The following is a 22764-nucleotide window of genomic DNA, read 5'->3' on the forward strand; positions in this document are numbered from 1 at the left end:
GTAGTCGAGTTGGCTTGAGATAAAGGCATGGATCTGGTTTTCAGCGTCCTTTTGATTTATAAATGGCCGTACTTTAGCTATGTTTCTAAGGTGGAAGAATTAAGTTTTTGTCAACTTGTTGATTGTGATTTAAAGCTTAGGTCTGAGTCTACCATAACACCAAGACTTAACTCACTCAAATACAGTTAGCAGCTGGATAGACCACAGATGGAAATTAGCTTCTGCTAAATCTGGTGCAAACATATTTTCATGTAACAATGATGAATTGTATAAAAAAAGAAAAAAAAAAAAAATTATTTTTATTTTTATTTATTTTTAATAGATTCAGGGCTTTTCAGAATACATCCGGGGCTTGAGCCCAGGTAGCCACCCCCTAGCTCCGCCCCTGATTCATGAGCATGTCTTTGTCAGTGGACACTGGACATGGGTATGGATGGCTCCAGGTGCTGCTGCGTTAAAGTGCACATCTTCAAGTCCACAAATCGGTGAATGAGAGAATGATAGGATCAAATGAAAAATACCAAACACTAACAAACATTCAGCACAGACAATGGGGATGCTGACATCTAAAAAAAAAAAATAAAAAAAAAAATAAAAAAAAAAAAAAATAAAAATTAAACAATTTTTTATTTTTTATTTTTTTTAAGGTCCGGGGCTAGGAGAAAAACATCCGGGGCTAAAGCCCCGGAAGCCCAGGGCTAACGACGCCACTGGGCGACACGCCACTTTGCGAGCATCTGGCGGCTCAGGTCTGCATTTTTTGTATACAATATATGTAGAGAATGAAAGCCCTATTTGTTGCCGTTCGAATGCCTCCTCACTCGACCAAATCCGACCAGCGGTTCTCGAGTTACATGCCGATATGTGAGGCGTGCGCCATTGTACACGGCAGAGTCAGATTACAACCCCGGCCGGACGCGTCTATTCTTATCCTAACCCATGTTTGCTTCCGCGTTCGCGTTTTGCGCTCTGATTGGCCACTGACGCTAGTACGCTAGTTTTGCCCCCCCCCCGGTATGAGCGTAGAAATAATGCGTGGACACTTTGAAATGGATATCACAGTAGTAAGTCCTACTGTAGAACATGACATATTAGCATGACATCTGAATGCGTGGACACTTTGAAATGGGTATCGTAAGTCCTACTGACTTAGCTCACCTCGTTTGTCTGCTGCCTGTGGATCCTATGGTCACAAGTTCAAATCACTCTACAAATCAAATACAGTGTTGAGCTGCATCTGAAATGATTCCTTAGAGTCCCAGGTAGGGGTGGCGGAAAAAATCGATACGTAGTAGTATCGCGATACTTATACTGTATCGATACAGGGACGACAAGTATCGATATTTAATTATTAATTATTTATTATTATTATTATTATTATTATTATTATTATTATTATTATTATTATTATTATTATTATTATTATTATTATTATTATTATTATTATTATTATTATTATTATTATTATTATTATTATTATTATTATTATTATTATTATTATTATTATTATTATTATTATATATTATTATTAATATTATTATTATTATTATTATTATTATTATTATTATTATTATTATTATTATTATTATTATTATTATTATTATTATTATTATTATTATTATTATTATTATTATTATTATTATTATTATTATTATTATTATTATTATTATTATTATTATTATTATTATTATTATTATTTTCTTTTTTTTTGTATATATTTTTTTTGTATAAGGAAGTTGCATTGTTCATTTAAATACCTGTAATAGTACAGTAGTCCACACACACACACACACACACGCACACGTGTGCATTCAGTTAAGTTGGAATATGACTGTAATAATAATAATAATCATAATAATAATACATCTATCTTATATAGCGCTTTTCCAGGTGCTCAAAGATGTTTTACATGGGTAGGAGAGACAAAACTATGGCAAAACAGAAAAACAGAACAAAAATAATACATGACAAAATAAAATAAAACCGACAGAATTAGAGGTCAAAAGCAAGATTTAAAAGGTGGGTTTTGAGGGCTGATTTAAAAGATGTCAGGGTGTTTGCATTACGGATATGGCTGGGGAGGGCATTCCAGAGGGAGGGGGCAGCAGCAGCAAAGGCCCTGTCGCCACAGGTCCGGAGCCTGGTCGTGGGAGGTGATAGGAGGTTGGCATCAGCAGACCTAAGGCGACTAATACAAACAGTTCAGTTTGTCAGGTACATGCAACACAGATTACAGTGTTTACATCTGTCTGCTTGAGAAAATACCATGTTCTGCAATAAAAATGATTGAAGTGAGATGAACAGACTGAACTTTATTTTATTAGATAAAACATGTTGACAAAGTTTTACTTTGCAGTTGAAAAAAAATAATAAATCGCAATATATCGCAATATTAATATCGCAATACTCAGCATATCGCAATATATTTAGTATCGCAATACTATCGTATTGTGACTCAAGTATCGTGATAGTATCGTATCGTGAGGCCTCTGGTGATTCCCACCCCTACTCCCAGGTCTCCAATGGTGTGGACACTTGTGTGTTGAGAGTTCCAGCACCCCGTGCTTCCCTTGTGTCGAACACATTTTGACACGTGTAGCAACACATTTCGAATGAATAATTTCCCCTGCCTGGCTGCCCCACACACAAAAGATAAACAATAATATGTACATTAAGTAAGCAGTGTTCCTGGCTCCAAAAAGCACAGCTAACTGTTTACAGTGCTAGCTACCTAGCTACCTAGCTACCTGCTGCTAACACATAACAAATCGTTACCTAGCTACCTAGCTACCTGCTACTGACACATAGCTGTCTGCTAGCTACCTGCTGCTGACATATAGCTGCATGCTAGCTACCTAGCTACCTGCTGCTAACACATAGCTGTCTGCTAGCTACCTGCTGCTGACACATAGCTGCATGCTAGCTACCTAGCTACCTGCGCTAACACATAGCTGTCTGCTAGCTACCTGCTGCTAACACATAGCTGCCTGCTAGCTACCTGCTGCTGACACATAGCTGCATGCTAGCTACCTAGCTACCTGCGCTAACACATAGCTGTCTGCTAGCTACATGCTGCTAACACATAGCTGCCTGCTAGCTACCTAGCTACCTGCTGCTAACACATAGCTGCCTGCTAGCTACCTAGCTACCTGCTGCTGACACATAGCTGCATGCTAGCTACCTAGCTACCTGCTGCTGACACATAGCTGCATGCTAGCTACCTAGCAGGGCGTGGCTTTGGAGGCATCCTGATGATGCGTTCTGACTGGGAAGAGTGTTGGTTTTTAAGGATTCAAAAATATTTCTAAGTTCTGCACTAAATCAACGGCCGCCTGCTGCTCCTTTAACACATCTTGCGCCAAAGACGAGTTTACTCATTATTGCCCGCCAATCGTTGTGCGCCAACAACGAGTAAACTCCTTTTTATGATCGTTATTTCCTTTATTCGCTATTGGCATTCATAATTCATCCAGGAAGGCTCCGGGAGCCAGCTGGACCCTCTCTGATATTGCAACGCCTCATTACCGCCACCTGGTGGATTTCGGGCGAGTTGCACTCCACTCTAAACCGGAAGTGGCGCTCTGTGCATCGAGGGAAAAGCTCCGGCAGAGGTATCTTGTATGCTTTCGGCGTTTATTCCGTCATACAAACTGGATCTAAAATGGATCTACTGTAGCAGATCGACATCAAATAATTGGAAACAATTTTCTCCAGACGCATCGGCCACAGGTAAGAGGAATCTAACGTTATTTCCAGCTCGATTGTCTATTTATTTCATTGCAATCTATCCGATCGACGTATGGTGTCGTACTAAAGAAAGCCATTAGTGACAATCAAGGAATCATAAACGACCCCCCCCCCCCCTTTCCTTCACGCATGATTGAGCATAATGTATAGAGATCATATGCATTTGAATTTTTTAATATAGCGTGTATAGGAACAAAACGCCAAACGATTCTGTGTAATACGCGTCGGGGCCTATAACGCGCATTCTAGGAATTACTGCTATACAGTCTAAAAACATACTTATATACGACGGTACTAACACGACAATGTATGAATGGAAAAATATAACGTTCCCACATCCGGAACGATAGATACCCGATGTTGAATGGTCCATAGTAATGTCGATATAGCTATAATATTTAAAAAGTTATAGCTCTGCAAAGAAGGTGAGCCACTCCATAGGGTTACAGCAGTGGCAGAGAGTGGTATAAGATGGGCATACTGCATGGCGCAGAATGTGTTAAGGGCAAAACCTGAAAGAAACTGCTGTCACTCCTCTGCTCAATCTGTTTGACAATGAAAGTGATTTCAATGCAATAAGAAACGGAACGGAAAAATAATTAAAAAAAAATTACCATTATTTGTGACATACCTGCAATCGTTTGGACTCTAATCTTCTAGGTGTTGTCGCAACATTATTTTCCTAAGTGATTATTAGACGCTCACGAAATGCAGTAAATTGTGTAGATTTATACTAAAGTATTTGAAATCTTCTAGAGGGGGAACACGTAGAGGGGTGTACGACTTGTGACCTCGACATATAAAAAATAACAGAATCCCGGCTACGGCCCTGCCTGGGAATACAGTAGTGGAAGCCACCATCTGACCTACTCATTCTAAAAACATCTGAATTGCCAGAAATATGTGAGCACAGTAAGGCCTTTTTACCTTGTTCTTTTAATTATGAATTCATTCAATAAATGTGCAAATTGGTTCATCTGAGGCTACGTTTAGACGGAGAGAGTCTGAACAGAAACCGCAAAAGTCGTCTTGCGGTCTCACTTTTAATTTTGCGTTTAGACTAGCGTTTTGGGATGGAATTCTGCATGCAGACGACGCTGTAACCACTCGAGACGACGGAGCCCCACTGTCACACGATTGGCGCATAAGTCACATGACGTGCTGTGAAGACCCGCCCTACTCTGCCTCTGATTCGCAGACTGTGGGTGGGGAATGTGATTGGACCAAAGCAGAGTCACTCACAGACAGTGGGTCCAGTACTAATAGTTGTGATAGCCGCGGGACAGATTCTTGTGTCTTTAAAAGTACTGCCAATGTAGCCTTCAGGTGATCGCCATGGATAGAATCAGACATGCTTTGTTTACGCTTCTAGGCTACTGGCGCATGCCTGTGATGTAAGCAGTACGCACAACGAGAGCCTTGACAACCCTTTCGTCATCGTTTTATGCGGTTTGACAGTTTAGATGATAGCGCAAAGGTTTATCGTTTCTAGGAATTCCACCCTGGAAGGTGGTCTCACTTTTTTACGGTTTCACCCCGTAAAAACGCTGTTTCCGTATAAACGAAAGGCACATCCGAAAAAATATTTTTGCGGATGCACCTGCTAGCGTTTCCGTCTAAACAGGGCCTGAAACAGCTTGAGAATTGTAAATATTTTGAGATTATTTGTTGTGGGGAGGGGGGGGGGGGGGGGGGGCAGAGAAATGGCTCTGTTGATGGGCTTGGGAATAGCAGGCTGAGGCAGACGCACCATCTGGTCTCCTCTCTGCACATCATCCCCAGCAGCATTTGACTTGCAGATATAATATAGGAGGCAGGATCAGATCGCGGAGGCTTCACTGGGAGCGGCGAGCGGTTTGGCGGCCGCCATCTTTGCGAGCTGCGACGGCAACAGAAGGCTGCGGGACCACATGGTTCCTTTGTTGTTGTTTTAGGCAAAGGAACAGTCTGTCTTTTTTAAAGCCGTCGCTGGAGCCTAAGAGAGATCACCCAGGAGATCACTCAGGAGATCACAGAGGAGATCACTCAGGAGATCACTCAGGAGAATACTCAGGAGATCACTCAGGAGATCACTCAGGAGAATACTCAGGAGATCACTCAGGAGAATACTCAGGAGATCACTCAGGAGATCACTCAGGAGAATACTCAGGAGATCACCCAGGAGATCACTCAGGAGATCACTCAGGAGATCACAGAGGAGATCACTCAGGATAATACTCAGGAGATCACACAGTAGAATACTCAGGAGATCACTCAGGAGATCACTCAGGAGATCACAGAGGAGATCACTCAGGAGAATACTCAGGAGATCACTCAGGAGAATACTCAGGAGATCACAGAGGAGATCACTCAGGAGAATACTCAGGAGATCACTCAGGAGATCACCCAGGAGAATACTCAGGAGATGACCCAGGAGATCACTCAGGAGATCACTCAGGAGATCACTCAGGAGATCACTCAGGAGAATACTCAGGAGATCACTCATGAGATCACTCAGGAGAATACTCAGGAGATCACTCAGGAGATCACTCAGGAGAATACTCAGGAGATCACTCAGGAGATCACTCAGGAGAATATTCAGGAGATCACCCAGGAGATCACTCAGGAGAATACTCAGGAGATCACCCAGGAGACCATTCAGCAGAATACTCAGGAGATCACTCAGGAGATCACTCAGGAGAATACTCAGGAGATCACCCAGGAGATCACCCAGGAGATCACAGAGGAGATCACAGAGAAGATCACTCAGGAGAATACTCAGGAGATCACCCAGGAGATCACTCAGGAGATCACAGAGGAGATCACAGAGGAGATCACTCAGGAGATCACCCAGGAGATCACAGAGGAGATCACAGAGGAGATCACAGAGGAGATCACAGAGGAGATCACTCAGGAGATCACCCAGGAGATAACTCAGGAGATCACCCAGGAGATCACTCAGGAGATCACAGAGGAGATCACAGAGGAGATCACCCAGGAGATCACAGAGGAGATCACATAGGAGATCACAGAGGAGATCACTCAGGAGATCACTCAGGAGATCACAGAGGAGATCACTCAGGAGATCACTCAGGAGATCACAGAGGAGATCACTCAGGAGATCACTCGGGAGATCACAGAGGAGATCACTCAGGAGATCAATCGGGAGATCACAGAGGAGATCACTCACGAGATCACCCAGGAGATCACAGAGGAGATCACAGAGGAGATCACCCAGGAGATCACTCAGGAGATCACAGAGGAGATCACTCAGGAGATCACTCAGGAGATCACAGAGGAGATCACTCAGGAGATCACAGAGGAGATCACTCAGGAGATCACAGAGGAGATCACCAAGGTGATCACTCAGGAGATCACTCAGGAGATCACAGAGGAGATCACTCAGGAGATCACTCAGGAGATCACAGAGGAGATCACTCAGGAGATCACAGAGGAGATCACTCAGGAGATCACAGAGGAGATCACCCAGGAGATCACTCAGGAGATCACTCAGGAGATCACAGAGGAGATCACCCAGGAGATCACAGAGGAGATCACCCAGGAGAGCACTCAGTAGATCACTCAGGAGATCACATAGGAGATCACTCAGGAGATCACTCACAAGATCACAGAGGAGATCACCCAGGAGATCACCCAGGAGATCACTCGGGAGATCACAGAGGAGATCACTCAGGAGATCACTCAGGGGATCACAGAGGAGATCACTCAGGAGATCATTCAGGAGATAACTCAGGAGATCACAGAGGCGATCACTCAGGAGATCACATAGGAGATCACTCAGGAGATCACCCAGGAGATCACTCAGGAGATCACTCAGGAGATCACAGAGGAGATCACTCAGGAGATCACCCAGGAGATCACTCAGGAGATCACAGAGGAGATCACTCAGGAGATCACTCAGAAGATCACAGAGGAGATCACTCAGGAGATCACTAAGGAGATCACCCAGGAGATCACTCAGGAGATCACATAGGAGATCACTCAGGAGATCACTCAGGAGATCACAGATGAGATCACTCAGGAGATCACTCAGGAGAATCCACTCCACTCTGGCAGTCAAAGAGCTGACATACAAATAAAAAAAGGTCTACATTAAACATAAATGACACAGCGGTCACCATTTATTTACCTTGTGAAACAATAGCCAAACAAATGCACTGGCCATCAATATCTTATGCCAAATGATTAGAACATATAAAAAAATATATATTTATGAATTAACAAGTGCAAGTCCTCGTCTGCACCTTCAGAGTCCGAATACAGTCAATGCTCGAGTCCAAGTCCGAGTCTGAGTCATCAGTGTTCAAATCCAAGTCAAGTCACGAGTCCTGAAAATCTGTCCAGGACTTGGACTCGAGTACAACAACACTGCTAGACACAGAATCTTCCAGTTCTGCTATAGTAGTATGAAGTCCTGTGGTGCTGGAACAGTCCTCATAACACTGCATGTTCGTGTTTGTCCAGTTCCTTAGCAAACAGAACAGCTAATCCTACTTTCTATTTGGAGGACAGATTCAAGATTCAAGGTTTATTTATCACATACATACCAGGGCATACAGTGAAATGCAGGTGGCCATGCCTGCTTCGATTGTGCAAGAATACAATAGTAAATAAAATAAGTAGAAGATAATAAAAAGACATAAAATAGACATGATAAAAAGACATGTTAAAAGTCCTGAGATAAATGCAATACAATGTTGAGCTACGAATTAAAGGCACTGGGTCCTATGTACACTACTATACAATATACAGTTTTACTCTGTCCCTATGCTATAATTGCTATTACTAACTATACTATACAAGAACCACAACAAGTTCTTTCCTTAAAGTGATATTTTTTTTCTTTCTTTTCTGTGTTTAAGGTGACCTGTGGTGCGTTTGTGTGTGAGCGAGTGCAGAATGTGTGTTGTGTGTGTGTGTATGTGTGTGTTCATGTCATCATCATCATCAACCTTTATTTATTCTCGAAATTTCAATTGAGGTCACGCTCATTTTCAATGTAGTCGAGACTTTACAGACATTTCAATGCACACATTTCTACAATATAACAATAATAAATATTAATAACTATCTATATAGTAGGGCGGCCGGGTAGCGCAGCGGACTAAGCGTCTGCCTACCACCGCGGAGACAGTGGGATCGAATCCAACTGCCAGCGGTACCTCCGGCTTGTCGGTCGTCCATGCTGACACAATTGGCAGTGTCAGTGGGTGGGAAGCCAGCAAGGGTGGGTCCTGGTCGTTGTAAACAGCGACTTCTACAGTTCGGTCGGGGCGCCTGCACAGCGAGGGAAGGATCTGGAGGGAGGTAGTGTGACCTTCCACACGTTACACTCTCCCAGTGAGAGTCCGCGCTGCCAGGCTGGCTGCCGGCTGTCTGCCGGCTGGCTGCACATGTATCGGAAGAAAGCATGTGATCGTCTCCGGCCTCCTGGACCAACAGTAGGAGGGGGTGCGCAACGACCAGGAAGGGGATTGGGAATTGGCATAACAACTAACAGTGGGATGGGAGAAAAATTGGAAAAAGGAGGGGGGAAAAGATAATAATAAAAAAAATAAACTATCTATATAGTACTCCTCACACATGGACCGCAGTCCAGAGTGCACCACAGCAATTAGTATAAAATTAACATTGGCATTAAATCAGCACACAAATTGACAAAAAAAAATTGCTTGAATTTCAGACATAATAATAGGTATAAAAGACATTAAAAGTAGTGCAATGTAAACGTGCAGATTTAAGAATAGGCATAAAATAAGTACAAAAGTACAATGTCGCTCGAAGGCATGTGAACCCCCCCGGAACAGTCAGTCCCTCGAACACCTCACACATCAATCCCTAGCACATCCCCATCCAAGACACACACCCCAATAAAGCATGCCATTAACACCAAAATCCACAAAGAATGGATTGCAGGGAGCAAGTTGCACCCTTACTTAAAATTCATTATGAATTGAAAATGGGGGACCCTGATGTAAACAAGACAAAAGTCTTTCCCTGGTCTGCATCCCCTTAACAATTTTGTGTATTGAGCCGGATTGTATTGTACCCATTCTGCAATCTGTTAATAACATTTTCATTCAATCAATCACCGTGCAGATTGATTGATTGAATGAACGTTTTATTAACAGATTGCAGAATGGGTACAATACAGTACGGCTCAATACACACAATTGTTAAGGGGATGCAGACCAGAGAAAGACTTTCGTCTTGTTTACATCAGGGTCCCCCATTTTCAATTCATAATGAATTGTAAGTAAGGGTGCAACTTGCTCTGTGCAATCCATTCTTTGTGGATCTAGTGCTTGTGTGTGGAGAGATCAGTGTTCAGTGTTCTGATGGACTGGGCGAAGAAGCTGAGCCTTAGTCTCTCTGTTCAGCTGGTTCAGTAGGAGTACAGTAGCCCCTCTCACTGTTTCTCTTTTATTCCCACCATGGTGTGTCGACTTGTAACCGTCTTAGCAGATTTTTTAGAGTGTATTGTTTATTGTGTCTATATAATATGGAATAGCTGATAAACTGTGTCTTGTCGTGTGAGCTTGTCGTCGCTGTAGACGAGGGTGTCCTCAGTGTCTCACGAGTTGAAATAAAGGTGCCACTGATTGGAGACAGCTGTGTCTGTGGATGGTGGCGGTGTGAGGCAGCACGAAAATGCTCAGTCCAATATGATGAACTTTTAGCCAAACTTTGACATTCACTCTTTTAATTTTGATCCTGAATTAATTTGAACTTCAATAGTCTTCCTTGTCTGAAGCAAAACGGTGTTTTTTCTTGCATCTGCCAGTGTTTTGACAGGGGCGCGTCGGCTGTCGGCCTACACACACCGAGCTCACCTGTAATCAATCGGCGTCATGACGAGCCTGATGGAGGTGGCGGTGCCGGTGGAAATCAACCTGGAGACACTGTGGAGGGCTATTCAGGGATTCAGCACCAAATTGGATTCTAAGGTGGACCCCATATACAACAAACTGGAGGTAATCCAGACAAAACTGGACACTTTGGGGGATCACGTATCCGAGCTGGAGACACGGGTCAGTGCCATTGAAGACAATACACAGGATCAAATGAAGCGCATAAAACAGCTCGAAAAAAAGGTGGATTATCTGCTCACAGAGAGAGAGAACTCTGAGAACAGGAACAGGGCTCTGAATCTGCGCTTTGTGAACATTACAGAGGGCCGCGAGGGTATAGACGTCACCCAGTTTATGTCGCTACTGATTCCCGAGCTTCTGGGGAAAAATTACTTTCCGGAGCCCCTGGCCATTGCAACGGCACACCGAATTGGTCGGCTGGAGTCCAACGATGACGATGCTGGATCCGACAGCCAGAGGGACCAGAGTCACAGCAAGAGAGACACCAACCCCAGACATCGGCACATCCTCATTAAATTCTACAGGTACCAGGATAGAGCCAGGATCATGAGTCTTGCTAGAGAGAAGAAGGACTTGCTTTACATGGGAAATCGTGTCTATATTTTTCCCGACTACAGCAAGGCAATGCATGACAAACGCCGAAGTTTCATCACCGTAAAGAAGAAACTGCGGGAAAGGGGGTTAGAGTATGCCCTGCGTGGCAGTACACTTGAAGTAAAGATGGATGGCAAATGGAAGAAATTCAACTCTCACGAGGAGGCAGAGGCCGTCTTGCTGCCAACATCAGCGAACTCTTCCCTGAATTCAACAAGTTAAACATACCAGAGACCTGAAGTGTACTCGTCCTCCTGAGTGAGTGTTTACTAAAGTTTCCCTTCAATGTGGAGACATCGTTTGTCAGTCTTTGATTTATTGCCAAAGCTGTAAATGACAGTCCTTGTCCCGAACTCTCAAAGCTGTATGAGCTCAGCCTATAAAGGGGCGATTTAATTTAAATTGATTTAATTTAATTAAACCTAATTTGAGCATTATATTGCGTCATTCGTTTAGCTATATTTCCTTTCCTTTTATCGATTCAGACTGAGCAGAAGTGGTGGTAAGATTTAGACCACCTAAGCCATGGCTGGTTCATTTAGTAACCAAGCAGTTTTATTTTTTATTTTCCTTTTGTTTTGTATGTGTACGTGTATGAATGTGTGTGTGAAGTGTGTAGGCTATACTCTCTGTCTCGGTACTAGTCAGAGACGCTCCCTGATTACTCTCCCCATGTGCATTGGTTCAGTTTTACATCATGGCCAGTGCAGATGACAGTGATTGCCCGTCCTCGCAAGGGGACGACATAGAGAACGATACTCCCATCATTATTGATTTTGATTCTGATTGCCTTGAAGCTAAATTTGACAGTTTTGAGTACACAGACTATAAATCCCATACACAGGTCAATGAAATAGACCCGGACAACAATTTTTTTACAATGTCAAATAACGAATGCCAATATTACACCGCCAGTCAATTCAACAGTAAGATCAATGTGGCAAACAACATATCACTGATTCATTTTAACAGTAGAAGCCTTCCCAGAAACTTTGATTCCATAAAAAGTTATCTAAAGGAATTTGAAAAACCATTCAGTATTATAGCTATTTCTGAGACTTGGCTGAAGCCTGACAATTACTTAGATTTTAACATGTGTGGTTATGAAATGTTTTGGGTAAATAGAAACAGCAAAGACAGAGGAGGGGTGGTATTGTACATTGATAGTAATCTGTGCTGTAAAAAGGTTAACGATATGTCAAGGGCCGTGGACGATCTATTTGAATGTGTAACAGTTGAAATCCAAATGGAAAAAAGAAAAAACATTATTGTGAGTTGTATTTACAGGGAGCCAGGGACGAACGCTGTAGAATTTACCGAGTGGATGGAGACATTATTTTCAAGTCACGGTCAAAAGGACTTATTTTTATGTGGTGACTTCAACATTGATTTATTAAAGGCCAAGCATCATAAAACAACAGAAGCATTTATTGATTCAATGTTCAGTATGAGTTTGCTTCCAAACATTATCAGACCCAGTAGAATAACTTCCCATAGCGCTACTCTAATAGATAACATATTTTGTAACAGTTTTGGTAACACCATTAGTGGATTATTAATCAATGACATTTCGGACCATTTACCTGTGTTTATGGTGTATGAAGTTAATTACAAAAAGAATAGAACAGACACTGCACCCAAATATATACGGGTCAAGACTGATAGTTCAATGAATGCCCTTAAGAATGAGTTAATGGCCCAGCATTGGGAAACTGTGTACCTAGAACAAGACACTGATGCTGCTTATGAGTCCTTTCTGGATATATTCATGAATCTGTATAATAAGCATTGCCCATTAGTCAAGTGTAACAGGAAAAATTACTGTACAAAACCCTGGTTAACCAAGGGTCTGATGAACGCCAGTAAAAAGAAAAACCTTTTGTATAAGCAATTTATTACAAATAGGACGGATGAGTCTGAATTGAAATATAAACTATATAAAAACAAACTAACCAATATTATGAGGAATTGTAAAAAGGTTTTTTATGCCAACTTACTAGAAAGGAATAAACATGATAGTAAGGGTATTTGGAAAGTGCTTAATGACATAATAAGAAAAGGGCCAAAAGGTGGACTGTATCCAAATTACTTCATTGAGGACGACAGGAAAATTAGTAATATGGAGGAAGTGGCCGATGGCTTTAACACGTTCTTTGTAGGGGTTGGACCTAGTCTAGCTGAAAAAATCACAGAAAGCGATCCGATAGTGGGTGTAGAAGACTCAATCCATAGAAATCAAAGCTCCATGTTTCTTACTCCAACAGATGGAAATGCAATCATGGCCATACTCAGGAACTGTAAAAACAAAACATCAACGGATTGGAATGATATTGACATGACTGTGATTAAGAACGTAGCGGAAGGATTTGTAGAACCATTCATGTTACGACCCAAGGGCCGGTCCTGCTGACCGGCAGGAGAATAACATTGGACAGTGCTCTCCTCCTGACATTGCTCCCTCTGCTGACCTAAGCCCGATGGTGCGGTCGGCCATTTTGTGTTGGTTGCACATTGTTGATATGATTTGTAATATTATGTTATGCTGGGCCATCCCTGTCCGTGTTTGATGTTACACCCCTGTTGAGTTGTTGTGTGTCATTGCCTTAGTGTCTAGTTGTGTTTAGTGTGTCATTGCAGTAGTGTCTAGTTGTTGTTTAGTTTGTCATTGCTTTACTGTCATTGGGTATGTTGTGATTCTGTGTTGGCCAGGTGTTGTTGATTATCAATTAGTGTGGGTATATAGGTGTCTGTCTTTCCTCAATTCCTTGTGGCGACATTTCCTCCAGTATCCTGTGTGTTCCCCGTGTCGTGCCTGCCTTCCCCGTTGATGTCTAGTGAGTCCTGTATACTTCTGTCGTTTTCTTGTTTTCCGTCATTGTGTTATTAGTAGTGTTGTTTTGTATTTACGTTTGGATAAGAAGTAAACACCCTTCTTCAAGCATCGCTCCTCGTTTCTGCCTACGTTCATTCTCCCTTGTCTGCTAACTGTGCTCTCTTCTTCAATAGCACACCAAGCGTTACAGAATGTCGCCACCAATCAAACGCACAGCAGGCAAGGTGGTAGATACTTTTGTTATCCTTCAAAACTTGATGGACGGTAATCTGGAGCAGTACACGCCTGCCAAGTGGGTGTTCTGGCTCCAGACGATCGACAGGGTTGCAAGAGAGAGCCCGACACAGGCGCCTGCGATGCGGGTTATGGCCGACCACGTCTCCGCCCTCATGGAAGGGTTTATGCCGATCCCTAGTACCCTACCCACCAGTCTGGTCCCGCTTGCTAGCTTTTCCCCCGCAGCTAGCCAGCCGACTAGCATTCAACTCACGGTCAGCCTAGAGCCTGTAGCTAACCGTGCGTCCCCAGCTAACGCAGCTCCGCCCGTTAGCATCTCTCCGGTAGCTAACCGTGCATCCCCAGCTAACGCAGCTCCGCCCGTTAGCATCTCTCTGGTAGCTAACCGTGCATCCCCAGCTAGCGTAGCTCCGCCCGTTAGCGTCACTCCTACAGCTTGCGTGGCTAGTGCAGCAGATGAGGCCTCCACAGCTAACCCAGGCCCTACTGTTAGCTTAGCCTCTGTAGCTAGCCAGACTCTCCCAGCTGACACAGACCCTACAGCTTGCATGGCTGGTGCAGCAGATGAGGCCTCCACAGCTGACCCGGCCGTCGCTGCCAGCCTGGTTCCGCTCGGTGTAGCCCCGGCTGTCATCACTCCCCCTCCGGCTTCCACGACCAGCCCAGCCTCTACGCCACGCATCGCCGCCGAGACCGGACTGGCTCTCCACGCCCAGCCCAGCCTCTACAACTGGTCCGGTTGCAACGCTGGGCTCCGGCTCCTCGACTGGTCCTGGCTTCCCGTCTGGTCCACCCCCACGCCGTGACCGGCGTCCTGGTCCTCGCCGTGGTCTTCGCCGTGGTCTTCGCCGTGGTCTACGCTGGATCCTGCTCCGGGGGTCGCCGCCGCCGCCCCTCCGTTCCGGCTCCCCTGAACCGGTTCCTAGTCGGGCGGCTGGAGGGGTTCTCGTCCGGGATCCTGCTCCGGGGTCCAGCTCCCCTTCCCGGGCTTCAGCACCTGTTCCTACCCCCCCTCGTCGGGCCTCTGTTCCCAGGTCCAGCCCCCCTCCCCGGGTCTCGGTGCCCGTCCCCACCCCCCCTCGTCGGCCCGCTGCTCCCTTCCCCACCCCCCCTCTCCGGGCCTCTCTTCCCTTCCCCTCCACCCCTCTCCGGGCGTCTGTGCCTGTTTTCAGCCCCCCTGGCTGCTATGCCCCTCCTGGGGTTTTCGCTCTGTCTCCCGGCTCCTGGTCTCCAGGTCCTCTCCTTGGGCCCCCTCCGGGGTTCCGGCTTCCTCCCTCGCCTGGGTGCAGATGTTGTTCTCGGGGGTCTGGAAGCCCCCCGTTGAGAGGGGGGTACTGTTACGACCCAAGGGCCGGTCCTGCTGACCGGCAGGAGAATAACATTGGACAGTGCTCTCCTCCTGACATTGCTCCCTCTGCTGACCTAAGCCCGATGGTGCGGTCGGCCATTTTGTGTTGGTTGCACATTGTTGATATGATTTGTAATATTATGTTATGCTGGGCCATCCCTGTCTGTGTTTGATGTTACACCCCTGTTGAGTTGTTGTGTGTCATTGCCTTAGTGTCTAGTTGTGTTTAGTGTGTCATTGCAGTAGTGTCTAGTTGTTGTTTAGTTTGTCATTGCTTTACTGTCATTGTGTATGTTGTGATTCTGTGTTGGCCAGGTGTTGTTGATTATCAATTAGTGTGGGTATATAGGTGTCTGTCTTTCCTCAATTCCTTGTGGCGACATTTCCTCCAGTATCCTGTGTGTTCCCCGTGTCGTGCCTGCCTTCCCCGTTGATGTCTAGTGAGTCCTGTATACTTCTGTCGTTTTCTTGTTTTCCGTCATTGTGTTATTAGTAGTGTTGTTTTGTATTTACGTTTGGATAAGAAGTAAACACCCTTCTTCAAGCATCGCTCCTCGTTTCTGCCTACGTTCATTCTCCCTTGTCTGCTAACTGTGCTCTCTTCTTCAATAGCACACCAAGCGTTACACATTCACACATATCTGTAATTTGTCGTTACAATCGGGAATATTTCCTCGTTTGATAAACTGCTAAAGTATTACCAATATTTAAAACGGGGGACAAACACCAGTTTACAAATTATAGGCCGGTTTCTCTGCTTTCCCAATTTTCTAAGATTCTGGAGAAGATTTATGTAAAAAGACTTGAAGAGTTCATTGAGAAACACAAATTGCTGATTGATAGCCAATATGGCTTCAGGCGGAATAGATCCACTACCATGGCCCTCATTGAGCTAATAGAGGAAATAACAACTTCAATTGACAAAAAACACCATGTACTGGGAATTTTTATTGACCTTCAAAAAGCTTTCGATACGATTTACCATAGTATTTTAATTAAAAAGATGGAAAGATATGGCATTAGGGGTATAGCATTGGAATGGATTAAAAGTTACTTGAGTAACGAATCAATTTGTACAAATGGGCAGTGCCATCTCAAGAAACAGGAATATTAGGTGTGGCTTACCACAAGGTTCAATTCTGGGTCCAGTTTTGTTTCTTTTGTACATTAATGATATCTGTAAAGTATCTGAAACAATGACATTTGTGCTATTTGCAGATGATACAAATATGATTTGCTCTGGTGAGAGTTTACAACAGATTCTGAATGAAACCATGACTGAATTGGTCAAATTAAAAAAGTGGTTTGACAAAAACAGATTGTCTCTAAACTTGAACAAAACAAAACTAATGATTTTTGGAAATCGTAATTATGACACACCGATCCAAGTTACGATAGATGATACCGTTATTGAAAGAGTACAGCAAACCACTTTTTTAGGAGTGATCATAAATGAAAAAAATTGTTGGAAGCCTCACATAAGCCATGTAAGAACAAAGATTTCAAAGAGTGTGGGTATTATGTGGAGGTCAAGGTATTGGCTGAACCAACAATCTTCTGTTATCTTATATAATGCTTTGGTCCTTCCATATTTGAATTATTGTGTTGAGGTGTGGGGAAATACCTATGAAACCAACCTACTTCCTTTGGTTATGCTCCAAAAAAGAGCAATTAGGATTGTAACAAATGAGAGCTACAAAGCACATACAAATTCTTTGTTTTTAAAACTTTCAGTTCTGAAATTATAAATCTGGTGGATTACAAAACTGCCCAGTTCATGTACAGAGTCATTCACCACAGCCTTCCTGACAAGATACAGAAATTGTTCTGTGAGAGAGCTGGACTCCAAAGATATAACCTTAGAGGGAAACTCAAACTGGAACAGCAATCTTCAAGACTAACCAGGAAGGCTATGTGTATTTCTCTGTGTGGAGTTACCTTGTGGAATAATCTGGAGGAGGAGATCAAATCTAGTCAATCCATAAATATATTAAAGAGGAAATTCAAAATGATGGTGTTCACAAAATACACCAGGGAGGAAGACCAACGTATTATATGAGAATGATTTGAAGGGTGACATGAGAGTATAGTCTAGTGTGTGTGTGTGTGTGTGTGTGTGTGTATGTGTGCATGTGTGATTGTGTTGTGTGTAGTTGAAGTATTTGCAAATTGTATGGTATTATATGTATTGGTAATCGTGTCATACTTGCTGAAGTATATAGTTATTGATGGGGGATGGAAACATATAAGCTTTGCTTCTTCCATCTCCTTTTCAAACAGTGTATAGTTTTTGGCTGTTTTATTGTTTTTCCGGACAATGGTAAATGTAGCCAAACTAACACTGTGGTTTGAAATAAAACGATTGAATCTTGAATCTTGAATCTTGAAAGCTTTTAAATGAAATGAAATTAAATGTAGTTTAATTTCGTGTGTTACGGTTTGGTCGGTGTGTTGGCCCCAGGTGCAGTGCAGAACAGAGAAGACGGGATGCAGGTGTAGGTTTTCAATCAAAGGAATACTCTTTTATTTTGAGTGCACATGCGTATGAATAAACAAAAGGGGATACATCTCCATCTCCAAAACATGTTAAACACACAAAGTAAACAAAACAATAAACAGGGGAAAATAAAGGAGAGAAAGCAACATCTCCAAAACGGGATAAACGTAATACTAAACACGATAATCGAGGGTGTTTGGCGATCGACTCACAGTCTCAGTAGTAACAAGGAAGAGCATATAAAGCCACTAGACACACCAGGTGCCAATGAATGCAATCAGGGCAGATAGACAGTTCAATTACCGCCAGGTAACGCTAGGGCTTTGCTCCCTGATGAGAGCAAAACCCCAAACGTTACATTTGTGGGTCAAACCTTTGTAACCGGTAAGTGTACCGTTTCTCCTTCTTAGGCGCAGGGGACTAACATTTCCATTTCCAAAGAGCAATTTCTACTCAGACCTAAATGGGCTTGTTTGTGTCCAGCGAGATGTGGTTGAGAGCGTGCGGCTGCGGGATAAACCACAGATATGACCCATCGCCGTGACGCCAAGGCTTAATAAAGGAGGCCGGCGTTCCATTCAGAGGCCTTTTAGTGACTTTCACGTATCCGCGATGTGTCCACTCATCCGCGCGTCGTGGTCAGGGACCTGGATATAGAGGCAATTTCAAGCACCTTGTTTTACTTTGCATTAAAATAAGAAAAAAAAGAAAGAAATGCTCGGGACGTAAAAATTCGCAGTTTCTGGTCAATGTTTATGAACAACCATAAAGGCAAACTTAGTGTAGCGTAAAAGCCGGGCTATTACGCGATAAAACTTAACACCCATGAAGAGAAGAGAGGACAACGGCATCATTAAGGAGGGAATTACTGGACCGTTGATCAAACGGACAACTGTGCGTGATAACAACACTCCGGGCTTTAGGTGTGAATGTCAAAACGCCGGCTGCAGGCTTTTCGGAGCAAACTCTGTCGAGACGGAGGCTATAATCACGCGTCGTTCTGTATTTCTTTTTATGACTAGGCAGAGAGGGGGTTGAAATTATGGAGAGGGGGGAGGGAGGAGAAGTTGGGGGGGGGGGGCGGTAGAGAGTGGGAATAAAAGAGAGAGAAAGTGTCGCAGTTTCTCAAAAATGCAACGTTTAATAACGGCCCCCCTGGCGACAAGTATCTCGAGTTGAAAAAAGAAAACACTAAAAAATAATAAAATAAAAACTGTGGCGCAGAGAGAGCCAGGAAATATGACACTCTGAAGACTAGGCCACTGACTCAGAGCAGATGTTGGAAAAATCAATTGCAACAGATGCCCTATTTTACCTTCCCCTTGAAAAAAAAAATATATATATATATATATATATATATGCTGTGTATATATCTATATATGAAGCCCTATCCTCAAAGGTTAATGCTTGTTCTCTCTGCGCATGTCGGAGCAACAGTGCCTGGGGACACGGGGGCTGATGGAGATGGAGGAGAGGGGTGGGGGGTCGAGGATGGAGTGCACATGGCGGAGAACATTTCTGGCATTCAGCCGCCTCTGGAGATGATGTAACAGAGCCCTGACATTACTCAGGCGAGGCCAGAGGAGCTGGATCAGGTGGCCTGGGAGGGCCGCGGAGACCGCGAGAGACCAGCCAGTCACCACGCAGCACTGCTGGGAGGACCACGGAGACCGCGAGGACCCAGCCAGTCACCACGCAGCACTGAGGCTTTTGTAGGACACACGTACACAGGGTCTTTTTAAAATGGGATTTTTTTCACCCCCTTTCCATTGTTTAAAGGTGCTGTAAGTAGGGATGGGTACCGAATCCGGTACTCTTAAGGGTATCGACCGAATCACGTCGGTACTACCGAGTACCAGTTCACGTGAGATCCACCGGTGCTAAATGTCGGTAATGCAAAAAAGTCTGTTTGTTGACGTCAACGTTTCGTTTACCGCAAAACGAAACTTATGGAGTGTGCCGCACGTTCACGTCAACGTCTACGCACACAATACACGCTTACCTAGGATTTGATTTGATTCAACAACAACAAAGCAGTCGGGGCAATGTCAAGCCGGAAACGGTCGCAAGTGTGGTTACACTTAACAAAGCAAGATGCAGACAACGCTCGCTGCAATATTATATATTATATATATTAACAAATTGTTCTAAATAAATAATAATGATAATAAATCATTTGAAGTGTGGACACATTTTTTACAACTGAGGTAGGTAGATAACATGTTTAGACACTAAAGTACAGAAAAAAGGTACCGGCGGATACCGGTATCGATTCACAGGTACCGGTATCGGTTCAAATGTGAACGGTACCCAACCCTAGCTGTAAGTGGTATTTTCTTGTTAAGATAAGTGTTAAGTAGCTCCACATTCTGACAGACATCACTGATATAGTGTGTCTGGTCAGTAAGATGGGTCTCCCAGTCCCTCCACTCTGCAGTAAACAGTCATCACTAATATAGTGTCTGGTCAGTAATATGGTTCTCCCAGTCCCTCCTGCTCTGCAGTAAACAGACATCACTGATATAGAGTGTCTGGTCAGTAACATGGGTCTCCCAGTCCCTCTGCTCTGCAGTAAACAGACATCACTGATATAGAGTGTCTGGTCAGTAACATGGGTCTCTCAGTCCCTCCACTCTGCATTAAACAGCCATCACTGATACAGAGTGTCTGGTCAGTAACATGGGTCTCCCAGTCCCTCCACTCTGCAGTAAACAGTCATCACTGATATAGAGTGTCTGGTCAGTAAGATGGGTCTCTCAGTCCCTCCACTCTGCAGTAAACATGCATCACTGATATAGAGTGTCTGGTCAGTAATATGGTTCTCCCAGTCCCTCCTGCTCTGCAGTAAACACAAAATACATGTTCTGGTATCCCTTCCTACTTTATCCAATCAGGAGAGAGAACCCTAGATATGTTTACATATTTAAAGAAATCTTACCAAGCCAAATTTGCTTACTGCACTGGTTGATTATTTTAATTGTTTCAGGGACATATTCGGCAAAAAGATTGTTTGGGCAGAGCAGGAGGGACCGGGAGACCCATGTTATGGACCAGACACTCTATGATATAATAATTAGTGATGGCTGTCGTCGGAGTGTAGTGCTATTATTTTAACATGTGGACTTATTTTAACAAAGAAAAAACTTACATTTTCAGTGACCTAAAATGTCATGTGGATTAAACACATAGAGAAAGATATGATGACATGTGGACTAAACACATAGAGAAAGGTACGTTGAGATGTGGACTAAACACATAGAGAAAGGTACTTAGACATGTGGACTAAACACACAGAGAAAGGTATGTTGACATGTGGACTAAACACATAGAGAAAGGTATGTTGACATGTGGACTAAACACATAGAGAAAGGTACTTAGACATGTGGACTAAACACATAGAGAAAAGTACTTAGACATGTGGACTAAACACAGAGAGAAAGGTACTTAGCCATGTAGACTAGCCACATAGAGAAATGTACATTAACATGTGGACTAAACACATAGAGAAAGGTACTTAGACATGTGGACTAAACACACAGAGAAAGGCAATTAGACATGTGGACTAAACACATAGAGAAAGGTACTTAGACATGTGGACTAAACACATAGAGAAAGGGACTTAGACATGTGGACTAAACACATAGAGAAAGGTTCGTTGAAAAGTGGACTAAACACATAGAGAAAGGTTCATTGACATGTGGACTAAACACATAGAGAAAGGTTTGTTGACATGTGGATTAAACACATAGAGAAATGTACTTAGACATGTGAACTAAACACACAGAGAAAGGTACTTAGACATGTGGACTAAACACATAGAGAAAGGTACTTAAACATGTGGACTAAACACATAGAGAAAAGTACTTAGACATGTGGACTAAACACATATAGAAAGGTACTTAGCCATGTGGACTAAACACATAGAGAAAGGTTTGTTGACATGTAGACTAAACACACAGAGAAAGGTACTTAGACATGTGGACTAAACACATAGAGAAAGGTTCGTTGGAAAGTGGACTAAACACATAGAGAAAGGTTCATTGACATGTGGACTAAACACATAGAGAAAGGTTTGTTGACATGTGGATTAAACACATAGAGAAATGTACTTAGACATGTGAACTAAACACACAGAGAAAGGTACTTAGACATGTGGACTAAACACATAGAGAAAGGTACTTAGACATGTGGACTAAACACATAGAGAAAGGGACTTAGACATGTAGACTAAACACAGACAGAAAGGTATGTTGACATGTGGACTAAACACATAGAGAAAGGTATGTTGACATGTGGACTAAACACATAGAGAAAGGTACTTAGACATGTGGACTAAACACATAGAGAAAAGTACTTAGACATGTGGACTAAACACAGAGAGAAAGGTACTTAGCCATGTAGACTAGCCACATAGAGAAATGTACATTAACATGTGGACTAAACACATAGAGAAAGGTACTTAGACATGTGGACTAAACACACAGAGAAAGGCAATTAGACATGTGGACTAAACACATAGAGAAAGGTACTTAGACATGTGGACTAAACACATAGAGAAAGGGACTTAGACATGTGGACTAAACACATAGAGAAAGGTTCGTTGAAAAGTGGACTAAACACATAGAGAAAGGTTCAT

Source organism: Notolepis coatsorum, assembly GCF_963971535.1.
Source record: "Notolepis coatsorum genome assembly, chromosome: 4".
Classification (NCBI taxonomy): Eukaryota; Metazoa; Chordata; class Actinopteri; order Aulopiformes; family Paralepididae; genus Notolepis; species Notolepis coatsorum.